At 48.2% G+C, this 21,833-nt stretch overlaps 1 protein-coding gene across 3 annotated transcripts in view; it reads left to right on the top strand.

Moving 5' to 3' along the window:
* EFL1 (elongation factor like GTPase 1) overlaps window positions 1-21,833 on the top strand; it is a 115,131-nt gene that overhangs the window by 62,174 nt on the left and 31,124 nt on the right. The window lies entirely within an intron of this gene.

Below are 21,833 nucleotides of genomic sequence, written 5' to 3'. Positions count from 1 at the left end.
TTTATGTTTTTCAAATCATTAAATGTCATTAAATGTCAGCTTCAACTCCCAAACGCTGTCCTACATGTCCCACCAATTTAAGAGGGACACTACAGATTCTTTCAGGATGGCACCTGGCTCATCTATGTCTCCCACGGTGTCTGGTGATCTGCTTTGAACTAGGTGAGAGCTAAAGGAACTTTCTGGAATGAATCTTGGGGTAAATAGTTGGGCCATGTGGAATGAGGCGTGGAGTTGGGTCTGGTCTCAGGCTGGTGTCAGGTCGCATGGATGAAGGGCTGGACTCAGCTGGGGCCAAGGAGCCGGTGAGCCCCACAGCGCCACTGACCGAACCCAGTTGTGGAAGAGGTGCCGTTCATCATGTTCTGTTACCTGGGGGCTCTCGAAGAAGTCCGCAGGGAACTCTCTTTCAGTTAGGGTTCTTTCGCAGAGATGACAGAGACAAAGGAGTTTCCCAGTGCCCAAGCGGAGAGCAGCTTGGTCTGGCCACCGTGACCGCCAGGAGTGTTGGCAACAGCACCATTTCGAGGCTGAGGAGAGTGGGGGACCCCGAGTTAGGCGGGAGAGGCCCCGTGGGACGGTAATTGAGGAACTGGGCAAGGAGATTGTGGAAGAGGCCATGGACTTTTGTGGGCATATCTGGCTGATTGAACCATGGATATTTCTGAAGGTGGGTTTGACTTCTGACTATGAAAGCTCAGTGTATTTGGTAACAATCAGTTGTGAGCCGGAGGAGAGATTAACGCCCTTTTAAAGAATTTAATTTGCAAAATATGCCTCGTACTTTGATAGGGATTTTATACCAACAACAACCAAAAAGAAAAAAATAGTTCTTTTAAAGTCTTTGCCAAATTTTATTCTAGTCAAGTGCCTTCACATTTAAGGAGAATGTGGACAAACAACTGTTTTTTCATGTAATAATGCTGTACGTAGACTCTCTTGAATAAAAACCTTGACAATGAGAAAGTACAGAAATCTTGGACTTTGTGTTCAGAGTGTGAGGGATGCTTATCTGCAAAGCTAGGAGGGGGTATATTGAGTACAGAAGGAAAGCTGTAGATAAATCGAGTGCAAATGCTAAGTCATCAGCGAACAGTTTAAACCATGAGGATCGAGGGTCAGTAAATACACAGCGAGTTGAATCTGTATTTTTTTTTTCCTCCGGCATGTGTGGGTATTTGGCCATTAAGTTCACTACGCCGTTTTCAGGATCCACAGGATCCACAGGATCCACAGCACAATCCAAGGGTATTTCCATTTTTGTTAAAATGTGTGAGAGTGTGTGTCTGTATAAAACTGGAACTGTGTGTGTGTGTAAGTGTGTGTCTGTATAAAACTGGAACATTTTTGTTAAAATGTGTGAGAGTGTGTGTGTGTGTAAGTGTGTGTCTGTATAAAACTGGAACTGTCTGTGTGTGTGTGTGTAAGTGTGTGTCTGTATAGAACTAGAACTGTTTTCTGTTTTGAAAGTTGGCAGCGTTAACCGATGTGGTTTTATTTTTATTTCACTTATTTGGCTCACAGAGGTGGCACGTGTGGATACACTCTGCGGCCACTCTTCTGACATTACCATTGGCGACAAATTGGGGTGCAGCCTCCCATAGGTTTTGCTTATACAGCACACACAGATACACACACACACACAAGCACGCACGCACGCACACACAGAGTTTTCGCCTCTCTGTTTTGTAGACTTGGCACTGAATCTGTGCTGACTTCGGTGCAGTTCAGCGGACAGTTCTGGACTATCCGTGTCAGGAGGGGCTGTGCATAGTTTACCACATTCCCTTCTGGCCTAGTGTCAGGTTCGTTTGTTGTTAATTTCTTTATCCCATGAGGACTTTGCACCTGACGGAGTCGTGAAGCCCAGAGAAGGAGACGTGTATGAAAGCCCCTCGTTAGGCACGAAGCAGCAGGCTCTGACCATGATGATTGCTCGGAATTATTTATGAATAGCTCTAGTTTCTGTAATTCCTACAGGACAGGATGGTACATCTGCTTGTATTTTAATTACTGCAGTAGGTTCCGGACGTTTCCACACCTGGTCTTACTGCATTTGTTGCTTTCAGACGCAGTGCACTGAGCCTTTTTTTTTTCCCTCCAAGATGCTAAAAAATCCCTTTAGTTCGTACCTCCAGCAGCTCCTTCCTGCACAGCTCTGGCTGGCACTCAGCCATGTGTTCCTGGGCAGGCAAGCGCGATGCTGTAAATGTCCCTCAGCCAACACACGTTGTGGGCAAGTGTCAGATTTTTCACGGCTGGTATTCCGTGTCCATTTTCCTTGTGACAATTTTACCACCGCCCAATTAGTTACAGCCAGAAATTGTCACTTTGCCGCAAACACAGAGCTCTTCTTTGTCAGGAAGACTACACGCTGCCCTGAAAAGTTACTTTCAAATTTGGTCCCATCATTCGCAAACGTCCTCTGAGAAAGTGAGCATGATGAGTTTGAGCGAAAACCCGGGACACTTGACCAAAACCTGTTTGTTTCTAATCACATAGGGGCGGGATGTAATTTGACTGGAGTTGATTGGCCCAGAACGACCCCAGTGAGATGCAGAATCGGGTCTGGATTAAAGTCTCACTGTTCTCTGCCCTCACCCAAGGCTTAACGGAATCATTGAAATGAATGAGTTTGGGGTTTCACGTCCAAATCCATTTTTAATACCACCACCTTATGTTTTTATAGCACTGTATGCCTTTCAGAATGCTTTTATCTGTAGTATTTGATCTGTCCAGTCTTCTCCCAGCTTCTATATTTCAAAGGCCAGTAATGGTTAGGTTGGAAGTAATACCTATTAGAATAGTGACTTTGAAAACTTTGAAATCATTTCCAGGTGTTTCAGATAGACCGCATTTGAATGATGAAACTTTAAACTTGCTTTTCCGTAAAAGAAAACTTCACTGGTTTAGGTAATATTAGAAATTAGCAACCTCAAAGATTTCCATTCCGTTGTTGTTTTTCTTCTTCTTTACAGTGAGTATATGTAATTGACCGAGATGTGAATAGTGAGTAACGCGTGTACGGAAAGTTCTGGATGTAGCCGGGGGAGAATACGGGGTGAAGAAAACTGTCAGTTTTCCTTTAATACTTAAGGTGCTGGAGGTGGATTTCAAATAATTTTCATTGTAGAAAACCCTTCTTTAAATCACAGTAGGGATGTAAGCTAAGATGGGAAAAATCCAGGGAGAATCTGAAAAATAAAAGAATAGCTGGGCCATATATATTTTGGGGGACTTCATTTGGATTTTACTTGTGACTTAGTGTCCCTTTTTAAAATGCTCCACAGACATTGGGGTGCCAGGGTGGCTCAGTTTCTTAAGCATCCGACCCCTGATCTCAGCTCAGGTCTTGATCTTCAAGCCCTGTCTTGGGCTCCCACGGTAAAGCCTACTTAAAAAAAAAAAAGTCCCACAGACATTAAAGATAAGGTGTGCCCACGCATGCACACACACCTGTATTCAACCATTATTAATGCTTATATTACTCAAGACAGTGAAACAACTTCTTTGAGGCAGAAGGAAAACCCCCTGCTCGGATTTCAGTTGCCAGACATTTCTGTACCATAGAGATGACGGCATCACCGAGATGGCAGATGTACAGTAAGTCTCCGACTCTCTCTCCTCTTTCCGTGAAGACTGAAGATTCAGACAGAAGCCGAGTACTCGGGCGCAGCTCCCCACCACTCACAAAGCAGCCGCTTCCCTCTCCTACAGCAAACCCGGGAAGAAGACCAGTTTGACTCAGACCGTCCTATCTGACCCAGACCGTCAGGACGGTCTGAGACAGGTTTCTGCCAAGAACTGGAGGGATCTCCGAAAAGTGAATTATCATCCCACGCAAGATGAGGAGGCCGCAGCTCGATGAGAGCCAGAGCAGATCCTCAAGAGGAACGCGCCAGCTGAGAACAGACACATGACTGGAGATGACAAACCTGGCTAGGATTTTAACACGGAGCCGTGGAGGAGCAGACCCAGGGCTGCGGAGCCCCGAGCTGGTGAATGAGAAAGCAGTGGCTCTCCAGAAGCTCCAGCAGAGCTCAGATTCCGGCCGGAAAGCTGGCATGTGGGAGACAGACTTGGCAAGTTCGGGATCAGTGGACGTGTGTACTGATGGGCCTGTGTGTGTGTGTGTGTGTGTGTGTGTGTTCACACCAGAAAAAAGTCACGGGAGGAAAGCATCCAGGGACGTGTGTCCTTGAGTGGAACACACGCCCTAAGGAACAGATGCAGTTAGGGACGGGCAGGAGTGTGAGAGAGATATGCTTATCAGAAATCTGAAGAATTTCAAAGATAAAAATGTGTGTGTGTGTCTGTGTACACATTCCAGAACATTCACATAGTTGAAAGCAGGGATACCCATGAGAAGAAATTAAGGTCAGCATCAGGCTTTGTTTTCCATCCCCTGAATTCCGAGAAGGGAAAGCTGTGATTCTTGAATTCTCGGCCCTTCTGGGTCCATTTCTTTCCCTCATTAGAACATAAGCTCTATTCAGCACGTGCATAGAAAACATTGTTCCCTATGTGCAAATTAAATTTAAAAACCGGATTCTAGAGTATAGATCAGATCTTGATAAAGTCCCTAAAATATAAACTGCAAGGCATTTTCATATTGTAAGATAAACTAAAAGTCACAGTTCGTAATAAAACTAATTCAAAATACTTCTCACCAGCTAGATATTAAAATACAACCTCTCGATTCATGCTTAGAGCAGAGTAGAAATTAAATCTGCATCTACAGGATATAGTAATCTCTTGGTTTAAAATGCTTGAATTTCATTTTAACCAAACAGTGGAAGTTACGCCCATTTCACAGTACTTTTTCCCTACTCTTAGAAGAAAAAGTGGAACTTGGACTGTAAATGTGTATCACTGTGTTGGCTCCTTTGCTCACTGGCAAGTGTGTCCTCCGTACAAAACCACCATGATGGCGGTGGCGTTCATCACCCCTGCTAACGTACTCTGTAGGGTGACAAGTAACAGCGTTGGTGAGGTCACACCCGAGATAGATCAAAGATAACTCACCCAAGAAGGTTCAACAAAATACTCTGGGCGTAGGGTGATGGGGGAGCCCAGGGTTGAAGGGGATGGTAAGCAGCGTCCCTCTAGAGTAGCTAAAATCAGTGCAGGCAGAGGTCCCAGGGTTGGGGCACAGCATGCTCAGAGCACAGAGAGCCTCTCAGCCACAGGAACTAGTCGCAGGCCACTGTGGGGTGTCGGTCGCAGAGCTTTGCACAAACAGCTGCACCAGCCTCCATCACCAGGGGGGGATGCACACACCGTGAAGGTCGTGAAGGTCGCTTCTGCAGAACGGGAGCCTCCAGAAAGTTGGAACAGAAGACTCAAGTCTGGAAAGCACGTCACAGGCCCTGCAGGATGTGGAAAAAGGAAACCGCCAAGCTCGAGAGAGCCAAGTGTTAAAACCATTTTTGCTAAACCAGTTGTTAAACTCAGCCATTATCCTAAGTTAAATTGCAAGGGAGGTGGGTGGGGGGATGGGCTCGATGGGGGATGGATATGAAGGAGGACAGTTGGGGGATCACGGCGTTCTACTCCAGCAACCAGTGGCACGCTGTATTACAAGATGTAATTTCAAATGACAAAATTTAAAATAAATACATTCTATAATTTATAATCCAGCTAGATTATCGAAATTAAAGGTGATAAATAGTCAGAAAAAGCATCCAAAAATAAGTGTGTGGTGCTTCTGGCGTTAGCAAAGTGCAGTGAAGCTGGACCACCTGGTAACTGGAAGTGGTTCCGTTCAGCCCAATCTGGTGTTCCGCTGCTAGAGCAGACTTTCCTCCGACGTCCTATGTGAAGAGCACGCACCTTCATGCAGGGCTTTGCCAGAGTCAGACAACACAGGATCGTTCTGGAGAATATTTCTGTGCTCTGTTAATGACCTCGCCCCCTCTTGCCCAGTGCCTTGCAATTATTTTTATTTTTATTTTTATTTTTTTTATTTTAAAGATTTTATTTATTATTTGACGAAGAGAGACACAGCAAGAGAGAGGGAACACAGGCAGAGGGAGTGGGGGAGGGAGAAGCAGGCTCCCTGCTGAGCAGAGAGCGCGATGCAGGGCTCGATCCCAGGACCCCGGGATCATGACCTGAGCCCAAGACAGACACCCAACAACTGAGCCACCTGGGCACCCCTGGGTATTGTTTGAAGGTAGAAGAGAGGGTGCCTACGTGGATTCTGAAGTTGACAGTTCGGTAAGATTCTACATACTGAACCCTGGAGCTGTGGTTCTGCAAATGAGTCTAAAACCTAGCTGCTTGCTTTTGTTATATTATAAGAAAAAAAATCAGCAAGTGGTGGCACAGAGGGACTCCGAGAAAGAGCACCCACCAGCCAGTGCATCACCGGGAGAAGTGGTCGGCACGAACACACTGGAACTGGGAAAGAGCAGATGTGTTTGAAGTGATCAGTCTAAGGATAACGTTCTTCTTGGGGCGGGGGAGGGGACAAGCCTGCATTAGGAGTGCGTGGGAACAGAGGTGGGAACAGAGGTGTCTCAGGGTAAGAGAGCCCTGTCCCCTCTTCCGGGCTGAGCTGTCAGGTCAGAGAGCCCTGCGTCTGGGTCAGTCCACGCAGTTCTGAGTTCTCATTAGAATTTGTGTGTATTTTGTCAGGCGGAACGCTCTTGTAAATTGGCCCCTCGTGTTACTTCTTTTGAATTGCTCCTTTGGCTCCACTTTTAAATTTGACTGTATGTATTTTATTCATTTTCTCATTTTTTTTAGTGGAAACCTTTATACGTGTGGAGGCTGTTCATCTTTGTTCCACGCTACACTTTATGTAGTTTTTTACAGTTTTTGTTTTGCCTTTTCACTTTTCGTTTTTGCCGTAGAGAAGTTTTTCAAATTTTTAGGCCAAGATGTACTTTTTCCTCCCTGTCCCCTGCAGTTTCTCTGAGGCAGCTGAAACTGTTGTTTTTCGTTCAGTTTCTTTACTTCCTTTCCGTCTCTCTTCTCTTGCAAGGACACGCATTGCGATGAATCCAGCCGGTCCTGGCCTGGAGGAGAGCTCTGGCCTCCCCCTTCTCTGAGGAGCCCCGCCTCCAGGGTGTTCCTTGTGGGGCTCACACAGACAAGACCGAGTCCCTGCCTCACTTTCCACCCCCACCCCTGCCTTTCCACCTAGGCCTCCCGCGCGAGGTGCACATGTAATTATAGCTTCGAGTCTTTATTTTTGGAACTACGTGGCCCGATGTCCTGGCCCTGTCGAGGGACAGAGGCCAGAGACACGTCTGCGCTCCTAGGAGTCCTACGACTTCTGGACAGGGCAGGCCTGTGCTGGTGGTCTGTCTGTCCTGGAGTCTGTGCTGACAGCAGAACTCACGTTGGCTCTGTCTGACAGAGGTCACTGTCCCTGCCGACTTAGAGACCAGTTTCTTTTCCTCCGTGAAGCATCCGCTGCAGGTTAGCCCCACGTGGGACATGAGGGCGTCCTGACTTTCTCGTCCAGCGGCGGACTTCTCACCCGGCCTGCTCTGACTCGTTCTCGTCCAGCCGGCCTTCCAGGGTAAACACTTGGGACAGTGACCTTCCTAACAATATCAGCGTCAAATCTCTGGATGAGAAAGAATTATTCCCCGCTGGTTGTCAGGATGGCCAGAAGACTGAGTCACTTTTCTCGGCCTCTGTGCTGGCCTGTTTCATGTCTCTCCTCACCTCGGCGGTCTTGGAGCGCCACAGCCCCACAGAGAGTAAACCAGGCCCGTGGGGAGGAGGGCACGGCCCACTCTAGCCTCCCTGAAACGTGAGCCCTCATTAATAATACGTACCGATCGAGAATTCTGCTCTTGGGGTCCTAAGATAGCCTGACATTATCCTTCTGGGCAGGCTTCCCGGTACTTTGCACTTTTTAGGGAATCCTGTGCTCGGTTTTGTTTTAATGTTGGCTTCAGTGCCTCCCTCAGAAATGCAGCCAGCTGCCAGCCGACCCAGCTCACAGACAGAGAACACAAGGGCCTATTGTGCACCTGGTGATAATACTCTAAATGGCCAGAAACTCAGCACCGCCGAGCCGTAGAGTACATTTTCCTGGACCATCCCTAGAACCTTGTTATGATTGCATTTCTTCCCGCTCCTTCTATCAGATTTAGGGAGGGCGGGTGCCTCGCCAGACCTGCTCGCCTCAGCTGGCCTCTGTGGCCGTCCAGGGGGGTCAGTGCGGCGGGCTCGGGAGCGCAGGGTTCCAGGGACAGCGACTGCTCACAGGACAGGGTGCCCTCAGGGGTGACGTAACCCCACTCCCGGAGGAGGCAGGCGCGACCCCTGCAGTGCGGGGAGATGAATGCGTGGAAGGAGCCGGCGAGCGCTGCGTACCGGGAAGCCAGCCTCCCCGCGGAACCCGTTCTTACCCCGGGGCCTCGAGACTCAGGCGCACAGCCAGGCATAGCCAGCACTTGGTGTTACTAAAGAAGGGACAGAATGACTATAAAATGTGATGATCAACCTTTCTTTCTCCCCACATTTCAGAAATTGATCCTTTTCAGGCCTCGCCTAGAATTCAGCCGAAGTGCCTCTCTGTCCAGTATTTCCTGGGACAGGCCCCGCTTGGGGCTGCCGCTTCCCCTGCGGACCTTGCGTGCGCCTTACCTGGGCTGCACCAGGCTCCCGCCCCCACCGGGTGATTGTGGCCATCCGCAGGCCTCACTGATGGCCTTCGCGGCCTGTGCCCTTTAAAACTGCCCTGTGCCCGGGAGCTGCAGCCCAGTCGTGGGGGCGGGTGCCCGGCTCCCCTCCGGCGTGGGCCGGCCCTGCCGTCACTGGGTGACTGCTGTGTTCCTTACACCTGACCTCGCACCACGTCTTGGCTCCTTGTCCTTCGTACCCACAAAAGATGCCATCCTCTTCCGCCACCTCTGGATGGACTCGGTCCTTGCTTCCGCTGACAGAATAATCCTTCGGATACGGGTGACCCTTGTGGGGACCCGCTCCCTTGTGAGCCGCCCTGTGCTTCGTGGGGGAGAGGCCACCTCAGACCGCTGGCTCCTGGCGGACCCGTGCTCAGCACAAGCCGGGCACGTTTTCACCCAAACAACCACCTAGAAATGGGCCCGGAAATGGAGAGAGTTGGGTGTTTCGAGAGGGGGTTCTGAAGACAGAGGTGCTGGGAGGACGTGACAGCCGCTCCCCGGTGTGGGGAGGCTTGTGTAACTCCGGAAGGGAAAGTAGAGGCAGCGGCGTTACTGAGGAGGAGCGCGATCTGAGTCCAGCCCGAGAAGCCAGGAGAGCCCAGCACGCGGAGGCCACGTGACCTCCGTGTGCGTGTCCAGCCCCGAGTGTTCATGAGGAAGCCGGGAACTGCACATACTCACACAAGTTCGAAGCCCTGCTGCTCGGCGGGGACACGGGCTGCTGTGAGTGCTCCGTCCCCAGGATGGTTCGGAGGAGGCCCCACGTGCAGCCGGTTGTTTGGAAGCACAGAGGCCGTCGAGGTCCCTCTGCGGCTGCGTGTGCCGTGGTTCCCTGCGACTTTCTGTGTCGTCAGGGAGGAGGCGCGATCTGACGGTTGTCAGGAAGCTGACACGAAGCAGGCGGTCATTTCCTTCCTGTGTTCAGGTAGTGCCACAGACTGTATCTGAAATGATGTTCAGTGGCTTTAAGGATGGTTTTCCTGGCCTTGATGAATGATGCAGGAAAGCAGATTAACTCGAGTCTTCTTGGTCACCTGGAGATCTTTCTGTCATGTCCATTACATTCAGGGCAAAATCCAGTGCTGAGTTTGTGTAGAGTCGGCCATTTGTGAATGAACGGAAACCTGCCGGTGGGGTCTGGTTATGGCTCATCTGACCCCGCTCGTGGGCAGGGGGCCTGAGAGTGGTTTGCCCAAGTCCATCCCAGGAAGGCTTCTTCACAGACACTCGATCAGCACTTCTGTGAGGCGGTGCCGGGAACTGTCTGGTTGGTGACAGGGTTCACTAGGGATAGGGCCTGTTGGTAAGTCAGAAGGACACTTGTGGGGGTTTGAGAAAACACACCGGGGCCCTGGGAGAGGAAGGGAGGTTCCCCTGACATCCTTTTTTATGGGTCTCCTCTTTGGGGTCAGTTAGAAGTGATCGTCGTACTCACCGTGGTACTGCTGGGGTCTTTGTCTGGAGACCCCCATACACAAGGCCACCATGGACCATATGACGGAAATAATCCACTTGAAATGATTTTGACGTTATTTTGCTGACCTACTTTCTGCAGCACTTTTTCTGTTTTTTTGCTTGCCATGATGTAACTGAGATCGCCTTACTCTAATGCTGTCTAGAAGTCATCGCAGGTAGCTGGGGAGAGCGGAAGGAGATGCTCGGAAACTCTCTGGGTAACGTGTTGGATTTTATTTATAAATAGATAGAGGTACAGAAGCGTGTGATGTTTGCTAGGAATTGTCTTGTTTTCCTGAAAAATAAAACACACCAAAACCCAAAGAATAGTTTTCAAAGCTGTTTTGAGCATCTACCAATGGGAATCCAGAAGGACCGGCCTCTGCACAGACCACAGAGGGTCAGGAGCCAGAGTGTGGACATAGACATAGTGTCAGTGGTGGCCAGAGGGTCAACAGATGGCTGCAGTCGGAGGCTGCTCCCATTGGAATAAGGAAGTCATCTGCTCAAGGACAGAGTCCAGAGTCTGTGTAAGAATGTTGCACTGGGACACGCATTTCATTGGTCATTGGACAATGTGGCGGGAAGAGGGGCAAGGCAACAAGCCATGCATTCTTTCTCTGGCGGCTGGTTCCTTTGTGACGGCTCTGAAATGGTTTATCCTCATCAGCTGAGTTGTAGCGTCCCTGGAAGACTCAGAAGCACCTGGAGTACCCATAATTTATGTCAAATAGCGTCTTTTTTTTTTTTTTTTTAAGATTTTATTTATTTATTTGACAGAGAGAGTAGGCAGAGAGGCAAGCAGAGAGAGAGAGGAGGAAGCAGGCTCCCTGCTAAGCAGAGAGCCCGATGCGGAACTCGATCCCAGGACCCTGAGATCATGACCTGAGCCGAAAGCAGCGGCTTAACCCACTGAGCCACCCAGGCACCCTCAAATAGCGTCTTTAAGTAAATCTTCCTGGATGCATCATAGGCATAGAGGAAACCACAGCTTGATAGGTGTTCCTAAACTGCACACATGCCAGTGCTACTAGCTTCTGGATTGAGGCACGGAACACCACCGGCATCCCAGAAGCCGAGTGCCTGTCCGGTTCCTGCCACACCCACCCCTAGGGGTAGCTGCCATCCTGGCTTCTCACGTCATAGATTCATTTTACCTGCTGTTAAGCATCGTGAAGGTGAATCGTAGAGCGTGTCCTCGCGTGTCGGGCCTGCTGGTGGTGAGCGTCGCCGGGTCTGCCCTTGCTGTCTGCTGGACTGCAGCGGCGCGCGCCCCCTCTTCGGCTGGCGGTTGGTGAGTTTGGCTCCAGCGTGCAGCTCTGCAGATCCTGTTGCTTTGAACATTCCCCGCACATCTCCTCCTGGATACTGGATCACCCTCTGTTGGGAAGGACGTTGCTGTGTTGTCGGGTGGGCGTAGGCACAGACTCCATGAAGGTACCGGTTTCTGCTTCCTCCAGGAGCTCGCTGAACACTCTGGTGGCTCCTGCCTTTGCCAGCGTCTGTTTTGTCTCTCACCGGCCACTCTGGCATGGGGGGGAGTATCTTACGTCGTTCCCCGATGACTAGTGAATTTCAGTTCCTTTTCATTTATTTATTGACCATTGATTTTTACCCACTTATGAAATGCCTGTTAAGTGTTTGCTGCTTTTTTTTTAAGGTTCTCTCCTTTTATATTGATTTGTACGCATTCTTTATATATCTGCATGAAAGTCCCTGCTTGGATGTATTTATTGGAGATATTTTTTCCTGCTTGGGGAGTGACCTTCTGCTAACAGTGTCTTTTGGCAAACCACAGTTTCTAACTTTAATATAGGGCAATACTTATCAATTTTTTATGATTACTGCTTTTTGTGCCCTTTTCCAGAAATCTGCTTGCTCCAAGGTAATGGGAAATTCTGTCTTATTTTTCTATAAGTTTCTTTGTTCTATTTATGAGATTAAGACTTGTGATCCGTCTGCAGTTGGTTGTAAAATGTGTGAGGCGGGAGCCAGGTGGGTTGTTTCTTTCTAGGCGGATAGGCCAGTGACTAGAGTCATTACGAGACCCTCCCTCAGTGCCTCGCGGTGTCCCCTCTGCCTTACATCAGTTTATATGGTTTATGTTAACTTTATTCTGTTAATGACAGCTCTTAAGAAAACGAAAAACAAAAAAACATCTCCAGAGTTCTTGTAGCCTGTGTCTAAAAACTTTTCATGGTAAAATTACAGTCTTTTCTTTTTTAAAATAATCATTCATAATCCCAGTGATGCTGCTATCCAGGTTTCATCTTTAGTTATATTTTCTCTTCTGTTCATATCATCTTTTCTGCATAGGATTTTGGATTCCGCTCTATCTGGGTCTAAGTGGTCTTCAAAATTCGATTTATCGTATGGTATTTTATTGCCAAAAACAGTGTGTTTAGCATATTGCTAGACATGTGGGATGTTCTTACTAGTGATGAAAACTGCTACGTCGTGGAGATTTTGCTGACCTCTCGTTTACAGGAGGGCAGCAAATGAGAAAGGGTGCATCAGTTCGGGGCCCATCTTTACTTACTTGCACTTCTTTTTCAGCGGAGTCTCCTATCAATCCAGCCTCCAGTACCGATTCCTTGTCCTTTATTGGGGAAGTTGATGCCACACCAGTACCAACCAACTGCTTTCATTTCTTGTAAACTTAAATCCCACTACTACTATAATGTGAGCCTCACTAACGTTTAAAGACACATTCTTCTTTCATTCATCCACAGAGGGATCAGTCCATAGGCACAACAGCTTTGAAAGCTGCGTGAACTGGCAGAAGTGCTGGCTTGCGCTCGGATAACCTGTGCTTGTTTACAGTCTAGTTAAGTTCTAGTGTTTTCCTTTTCTTTTTAGGAATGACCTTTCTTCTGGCGTCTGGTGGATTTATTCTGTGCCCTGGTAACCATGTTTCCTCAGGACGTGGACACGTAGCCATAGTCTCCAGGGCTGAGGGACTGGATAACGTGACTGAGCTTTCAGAATGCTCTAGGGGCACCTGCAGGAACAAAACTTGAGAAGACTGAATGTGGGGTCTCGGTCTTCATTTCTGTCTCCTCCGTGGTGGCCGACACAGACCTGCAAACCTAGGTGGTCAGCAGATGCTTGTTGATATAAGTCTAAAATGCTCAGGGATTATATGGAACGTTCCTTTCCCAACTGTGTTGAGCTCTCCTCCTAAATAAATCACGATGTATGAGATTGTAAGGTTCTGTGGGACCCTCTAAATTCTACAATTACTAAATTGACTTTGGAGAAAATATTAACCACTGGAAAGGTGATCATGACGAATGGTAGAGGACACAGGGGTGGAGTCCGGTGACGCAGACCCACATCTAATGCCCGGATGGCCCGTGAGGGGATCTGGAGATGAGGGTCTTCATGGAACTAAGAGTGAACAGGGGCCTCCAGTGCGCAGCTGTCAGACGCCTCGCTCTCAGAACCTTGATTAACCTCAAGAAGCATTCCAGCCCCCGATCAGATAGGAATCCAAAACTCCCTCAGCGGACACCAGGCACCAGGGAAATCCAAGTCTGGCGGTCTGGGGGTGAGAGCACGGTTTTAGTTTCTAGCGTCTAAACCAGCTGATGCCGATGTAACACATATGCAGGGTAATCGCAGGGCCTCTTGCTGTGTGGTCAGACAGGGCAAGCATTTAAGGCACAGAAGCAACTGAAGGCTGTTTTTGTTTTTGTTTTTATAATCTTCTGATTGAAAAAAATTGTAATCATAAAAATAACATACAATGTAATGAACATCCACCTAGAAATGAAATTCAAAGATAATCTCCCTGCTTACCTAATTTCAAAAACATCAATAAAGTTACCTTTGCTGTGATGGGAAGATAAATAAAAGAGAAAAATGATCCACAGTGATATTAAGTGCATCGCAGTGTGCAAATGCTCCGGCTTAGCACACCAATGGCGTCCTCAAGTCAGCGGCTTGCAGTCACCAGGAGCGTGGCGGCGGCAGGCGCGGCTAGAGGCAGGTGCGGCTAGAGGCAGGTGTGTGTGTGCTACTGATGACTCAGGCCGCGAGTGGCTGTCCCTGATATGGTGAACAGCTCATTTTCAGAACAGAATTCCTGAAAACTTGAAGTATATTTAATTGTGAAGAAAGTACTTTGTTATTAAAAGGGAGTTAGATGTAAGCTCAGATCATTAGAAACAGGTGTGTCCAGCAGAACACTCAGAAGCTGTGCGACCTGGGGGAATTTCTTGAGGTGGATGTTTGTGCACATTGCAAGGCCCTGGGCCCCGACCCTGCCCACTGAATGCTAGCAGTAGGCCCCAGCCCAAAGTGTGTCCAGGAGAGACCAAATAGCCTGGGTGTGTCCCCCTGGAGTCGTATTACTGCTTGTGGGATGCTGCAGGTGCACAGGTGTGCCTGTTGCCAGCACTGTGCGAGGGTCTACAGCTGGAGTCAGGCTGGCGAGATGCACTGTCCAGCTGTCCTTTGCTGAACACGCACAGTTGTTCATTTCTGTCTCCAGTATAGAAGACCTACTCTATAAGGTTGTGACCATCATTTCTGTCCCCAGTATAGAAGACCTACTCTTTCTGCACTTCTTTACTAAACCCAGGCTCTCTTTGGACTTACACAACACTTGTATTTGTGAAATACCATCTCTTTGTCCTAATTTGCATTTACCTTGTTATTACTTAGATTAAGATTCTTTTTTATACGTTTTCCTATTGTTCGGGGCTTCCTTTTCTTTCGGTCTTCTCTTGGAACTGCTGGTGTTCCTTGCCCATATTGCTAAGGGGTTGCCTGTCTTTCTCGATGATTTGTGCTAGTTCTTTATATATTATGTTTACTAATCCTTTGTCTTTCAAACAATATTTTGTAACCTTTAATTTTTGGCATTTTTGTGATACAGCGCTAATACTAATAGTTGCCAGTCTTCCGTGTGTCATCTTGTGATTTGTGCTGTTGGTTTTTGTTTTACCCTCAGCTCTTTGATCCCTGTGAAATTTGTTACTGTGTGTGCTGCATGGTAGAGGTGTGCGTACTATCGTTTCCGAGTCGTAAGCTAATTGTCCCAGTGGTCCCTCCCTCCCCCAGTGCCGCCCCTCAGTCACATCCAGGTTCCCACATACGTGGTTCTAGGCTCTTTGTGTGTTTTCTCTGCCGTGTAATCAGACACACTGCCGTGGCTATGCTGTCTGTACCTTTGTTTTCCTTCAGTTGCGTTGCTGTCCCAAGAAAGGATATAGGAATGGACCCTCGCTTACGATCTTTAATGTGACCCGCAGTGCAGAGCTAGGGACGCTCTTCTCTGGCCTCACATGCATCCTGGCTGTCCCCCATTTTCTTCCCTGGATCAATTCAACCAGGATCTGTTGTGCGCCTGTGACAAAGTTGTCGTTTCATCCAATGTGACTCCACTTCCTGCCTTTACTTGGAAATATTTCGAGTTCAATTATAAAAAGAAATCCGGTTTTAACTTCCTGGTTGTGTAAAGCTGTATCTCTTTTCTTTCTTTTAACCTGGAAACATTTCCAGTGTTTTCAACTCTGCTAGCCATTTTGTGCTTTGTGCTTTACTTAAATCATTTGAGTTGAAACGTATCTCAGAGGAGCAGCCTGTAAAACTGTATTACTATGTAAAATACAAATGTAGGTCAGCGGGCCAGGATACAAAGCTCATACTTACATCTGACTATGAATATGAATTTTTTGCCTCCAAGGGATCTTTACAGTTGACCAGCTAGTAGTATATATACAAAATTAAGTAAGCAATTCATACCATACACCAGAAAAATCCCCGAATTGGTCACCAACTTTATTAATAAAACAACTACCATAAACACTTTGCAGGGTCCCTGAGGCCGAAAATGGCTGTGCTGTTCTACTTGCCCGCAGGGCCTCTGCGGGTGGTGACCAGTCCCCCACGCCCGGGCAGCTTCTCTCTCTCTCTCTCTGATGAACAAACCTCCTGCTTCTCTCCTTGTGATGCTTATCACCGTGTATTGTCATGGTTTCCTTTGTCCCTATCTGGATTTTAAGCTCTGAGGACAGAACTGTGCTCATGGTCATGTGTTCATTGAAAAAACCTCAGGAAGTGCCTGCGTGTGCCCCGCCCTTAAAACGAAATCACCAAAAAGAAAGTTGAATCATCAACAGAAAGTTAATAAATATTTATTAGTTTTTTGAAAGCACAACTTTTCTATGCTTTTAATCTTAGCTCCCCATACCAAAAAAGGCTCAGAAAGGGTATCAGAAAAAAAAGAGACACAAAATGGAAAGAGAAACCACAGTCTGGAGGGGGAAATGTGATGAATCACAGGGTTTATCCCGTGAAGAACATACACGAATGACAGGAACACCTGGGAACCCGAAAGGAGGGTAGAGAAATGCTTTGAACAGGTAATCCTCTGCTGAGTTGTCCAAGTCTGAAATCCGGATCTGAAATCTGGATCTTAGCTCCGTCCCTTCTTCACGGCTCCGAGGTCACAGCCAAGGCTGCCGGCTCCGCTTTGGGTCTGGCTCACCCGCATCTGCCCTCCGTGGAAAGTCCAGGCGTGATGTGGCACCTGAGTCCCCAGATGCCCTGTGTGTGTCCCACTGGCCTCCTTTCTGCCCCGCCCACCATCCTTGTCATCCCCCTGTGCCGCGGCCGCCCTGCATGTCCCCCAGCTCCCAGAACACTCTGGGGCTTTGTGCGCTGGGTCCCTGGCCTGGGATTCCTCTCCCCACTGTCCTGTTCTCCTCAGCCCTTCACATCAATTTTTGCTCCAGTAGGAAACATTATTTTTTAATAAATCAATTACGTGGGGCGCCTGGGTGGCTCAGTGGGTTGAGCCTCTGCCTTGGTCTCAGGTCATGATCTCAGGGTCCTGGGATCAAGCCCCACATCGGGCTCTCTGCTCAGCGGGGAGCCTGCTTCCCCCTCTCTCTCTGCCTGCCTCTCTGCCTACTTGTGATCTCTCTCTGTCAAATAAATAAATAAAATCTTTTTTTTTAATTTAATTAATTAATTATGTGCTGCCTCCTTTGCCTAAGGCTAGCCTCTGGAGACTCCTTTTTATCCTGTATGACACACCAAGAGATAACCGAAGGGCCTTTTTTTTTTTTTTTTTAAACTTTTTATTTGCTCTGAGGTAGGATATTAGGCAGCATTTAGTGATCTGTTCCACTTCCAGGCCCAAGATGGAATTTCTTCCACTATTTTATTTTGTCTTTTTTTAAATATTTTATTTATTTATTTATTTATTAGAAAGGAAAAAAAAAACCCACAAGTGGGGTAGGGGGCACAGGGAGAGAGAGAGAGAAGCAGGCTTCATGCTGAGCAGAGAGCCTGGTGTGGGGTTCAGTCCCAGGACTGTGGGATCATGACCTGAGCCGAAAGCAGAGGCTTAACTGACTGAGCCACCAGGCGCCCTTCTTCTCTTATTTTAATCCTGGACCTCCTTGCCCATGTCATTCCCTGGGTGAGAGCCAGGCTGTACGGTGTCGTCTGTTCCTGCCGGAGCAGAGGTGATCTGGCTCCGTTAGGACTGCTTCTTGGGGGGGCGTAATTTGAGACTCCATCCTGACACCCCGTTATCACTGCTGCCGGATGCAGAACGCTGCAGGGCAGGTTCCTGCCTGTTCTCTAGCGCAGGCAAGGACAGCAAGCCCACACACCCCCAAAATAAGTATTTTTGATTCCTCTGATAATTCATTTTTCTCCTTACTGTAGTCTCTCTTCTAAGAATAAGGCCCCCCGTCTTGATGTAACTTGCCTAAGAACTATTATTAACTGGTTATGAGCTCCATCTGTCCCTGTGAGAAGAAAAAATTCTGACCCGGTGATGTCACTGTTCTAAGATTTTACCCGGGGCCTCTTGTAGCACCAAGAAGGTTAAGGGCAGCGGATTTAATGGACTGGGTAGCGCACCGGGAAAACCTGACCGATCTCTGAAAACCTCAGCTACGCAATATTGGCCCACGTTGGAGCTGTTTATTATATCAGCCAAGGAGGCCTGGGAAAGGTGCGCGATTCTGTTTTGCATTCTTGTACCTAAGTGCCCACGTCCCTCCATGATAAGTCACGAAGTGCGTGATGCCCTGTGATGGCCTTCATAGTTGAGACAAAGGGGGCGGTGTCAGAGTTCTGCTGAGAGATCCGACGTCAGGGCAGCAGACTTCAGGCAGACGAGATGGCTTCCGTGCCCAGAGACAGGCCTGGCTTCCAAAACCTAGGCTTCTCTAGACTCGCGCCGCTCTGGAAACCTGTACTTGAAAAAAAATTTTATCCCTTTGATCCTTGAACAATACAGGTTTGCTCTGCGTGGGTCTACTTCTAGGTGGACTTTTTCCAGTAAATGAAGCACGGTGCTGTGAATATATTTTCTCTTATGGTTTTCTTAATGACCTTTTCTCTGGCTCACTCTCGTGTAGGAATGTGGTGTGGAATACACGAAACACACGGAATACATGTTAATCAGCTGAGCATGTTCTCAGTGGGGCTTCTGGCCGACAGCGGGCTGTTAGTGATTTTGTTTAGGGGGAGTCCGAGTCACACGTGGATTTTCAACTGCGCAGGAGCTGGTGCCCCGAACCCTGTGCTGTTCAAGGCTCAGCGGCACGGCTCGGAATCCTTGGGTCCCTCCGGAGGTCACGTCCACGGCTCTGACAGGCCTGAGGCTCTGCCGGCGTCTGCAGTGTAGAACTTGCCTTTACTGCGGGGTTTGAAGGAAGCTGTTCCGTCAAGCAGAGTCAGCAGATGAGGAGGACTAGGAGGTGATGGTTCCTGAGCAGTGAGGTTAACGTTGGCTTGAAATGAAACCGCAGCAGTTAGGAAACCGTATTCTAGCTAGAGCGTTGACATGTATTCCCACAAAGTGTGTGTGTGTGTGTGTGTGTGTGTGTGTGTGTGTTAAGTTCCAGTACCATTTTTATACCAGCGTCGAAAGTGCACATTAGAATCCAGACTTTCCAGAGCATAGTACCATCCAGATGGGCGGAGGGCTCGGTCCTCAGGCCGCGGTGGTGGGACTCCACGACAGTTTCACCATCTTCCCGGCCGCCGTTGTGCCTCGTCCTAGATGCATTTGGCCTGTGTACTTGGGGAGTTGTTCAGAGTAGAACATTGTCAGCAAAGGGCCTTCTGTCTCTTAGGCTCCGTATTTCCAGTTTTAGATCCTAAAAGCTGCTCCTTCATATTGTTTCTGAAAAACTTTCTAACGGAACATTAGAGAGAGCCTGGGAAAAAATGGGTCCCAACCGTGTTTGTACAGTGCTGCTGTTTGAGGAAGGAGACTTTGAGGGGGTGCCGGGCTGGCCAGGCGAAGGCGTGCGGACACGGAGCGGGGCTCAGCGCTTTCTTGGGTGTGGTTACCCGTCGCGCCAGCCTGGGAGCCAGAGCTCACCCGCTCCCATATCTGAGCGCGCTCGTGGAGGGAAGAGTGGGGACCAGAGGGGACTTGGATCGTTTCTCTTCGACCAAATGACACTTACCGATGTTCCTACAGAGATAAGCTGGCGTTCCGGGTGCTACCGCGTGTTCCTGTTTCCTCAGCCGGGTTTTCCTTCTCTCTTATATTTAGATCTCATGCCTTTTAAAATAAATATTAAAAAAAAAAAAAAAAAAAAAAAAGCTTGTCGTCTTCTTAGTCCTTCAACCAAATCGATGGCATGCTAATTTATGATTTTTTTTTCCAAACTGTTACTTGTTCTGTCCCAGAAATTCTGAAATGATTGTCTTGAGGGAACACGTCCTGTACCCCCCATCAGTCCCACTTGAATGCCTTAGCAGATGTCCTTTCTGTGAAGACAGTGTTCCTCCAGAATTGTTATCAATGTGACTAGAGCAACGTAAAAGAGAAAGGATAAAAGTTCTATGGATGTTGTGATGGTAAATTATGTGTGACTGTGGGGACGGGCTAAGAGGGAAATATATCAAAATGGAAACAGTGATAGTCTTAGGACAGTGTGATTCTGGATGTACTTTGTAAAAAAAAAAATTATACTTCATAGCATTTGAAAACAAAAAAGCTTCTTTTAAACTGTTTTGCATAAATACATAAATATTAGGTTGTCTGCTTAGTAATTATCTGATAGTATTTCAAGAAATTCTCAAAGTGATTTTTAAATCCTTTTTTTTTTGTGATTCACCCAAATAACCTTAATGTTTCCTTTCTTAGACTTTAAGATTTTATTTTAAAATAAGTGAAAATGGTGACACGTAGTGCAGGTGATAGATTTTTTTACTCTCTTTAGAACATTGCTTTTTCTAGAAATCCTTAATCTTGACTAGGAATACCGTGGTATTGACTTTTTTCTGTTTTCAGGGGAGTTAAAATCATGTTGACAAATCTGGACATACCTAAGTAGCAAGAATAGATTTGGTAATTGGAGTAGCAGAATGTAGCCCAGACGTCCAGACAGACAGTGTTCCCGATACGCTGACCGTCTGCAGCCCACGTTCCTGGTGAGAGAAAGGACGGACTGGCCTCTCTTACCCTGTCGAAACCACGTGCGATGTGTGCAAGAAAGACATGTGTGCTGGTTGAATGGGATGTGGGGTCTGGCCTCAGGGGAGATGATATGATTCCTAGTGGACTTAGAGGAAACTGGGGTAGCCCTGAATCTGTTCCGTCTTCATGTACCAGTGGGGGATGTAGCAAGAAGCCAGGGCTGGTATAGACCTTTCTGGGTGCTGGGCCAAGAGGTGCGGTGATGAAGTTATACCTTGACCGAATAAATACAGGGAAGCGCGGGGACTGAATTTCGTACCTTGGAAACCTCAGTCTGGGGAGGGTCCCCTGCACAAGAAAGGTCTAGAAATCATGTCAAGCTGAACAGTTAAAGGAGCTAATGATGTTTAGTGTGAGGCTCCAACAGATGGCTTCAGACTCCCGAGGGCGGTCGGCGAACGTGGAGGTGCATCTTGGGAGGACCTTCTGGAGAGCCGAACTGGGCACGTGTGGCCATGGGTTGAAGACCAGCGTCAGCGTGATGGAAGGAAGGTTTCCTTGTGGTTGGAACTCACCCTTAGCGCGGTCAGGTGGTGAATTCTGGCGGTGTTCAGTGGGGGACGGCGGAGGTCCCGCCACGCTGTGTGGTTGCAGCAGGAGACCTGGCCGCGGCCTCCTGAGCTTGTGTGCCAGAAGCTTCTGTTTCAGTTCCCCTCCCGGGTTGAGCGCTGGGTTGTGTGGCGTCCGTCACCCAGGTACCTTTACATCAGGGTGTCCGCCGAAGGCAGCAGCATTGTTTCCTTTCCTTAGTTGTTTCTGAGTTCAAAATGGACACATGGAATGCTGATAGAATGTCCCCTTCCCCTTGAGTGGACAGCCTCCCCTGACATGCCCTCCCCAATCTTTACCTTAGCTCAGAAGCACAAAAATGGCTTCATGTGTGTTACTTGAGGTCTTCTAAAACATTGTCTGCTTGTACTGGAGGAGCGCAGCTCGGTGCGCGCCTTTGGATCTCCTGTGCTCCCATCCGCTCAGAGACCGGCGCCCTCCTGGAGGGTCTTAGGCAGCCGTCTGCAGGAGCCCGCAGTGGGGAGGGGCAGGAGGGAGCAGGAGAGAGGCCAGCGTCCTCTTCTAACACCGGGGTGGTATGAAGGGTGGTTTGGGTGGGGTACCCTGGAGCAGCCTCAAACTTGACATCTCTAAATGCCCTTGACATCTATGTGAGTATTTGGGGAAAAGAGAGATTCATCTTCATCAAACTCATGTATTTTTTTTAAAGATTTTATTTACTTATTTGACAGACAGAGATCACAAGGAGGCAG

The sequence above is a fragment of the Mustela lutreola genome, chromosome 7 (genome assembly GCF_030435805.1).
Source record: "Mustela lutreola isolate mMusLut2 chromosome 7, mMusLut2.pri, whole genome shotgun sequence".
NCBI classification, from domain to species: Eukaryota; Metazoa; Chordata; class Mammalia; order Carnivora; family Mustelidae; genus Mustela; species Mustela lutreola.
The sequence above is the reverse complement of the archived record's forward strand: the minus strand, read 5'-3'. Positions and strand labels throughout refer to the sequence as shown.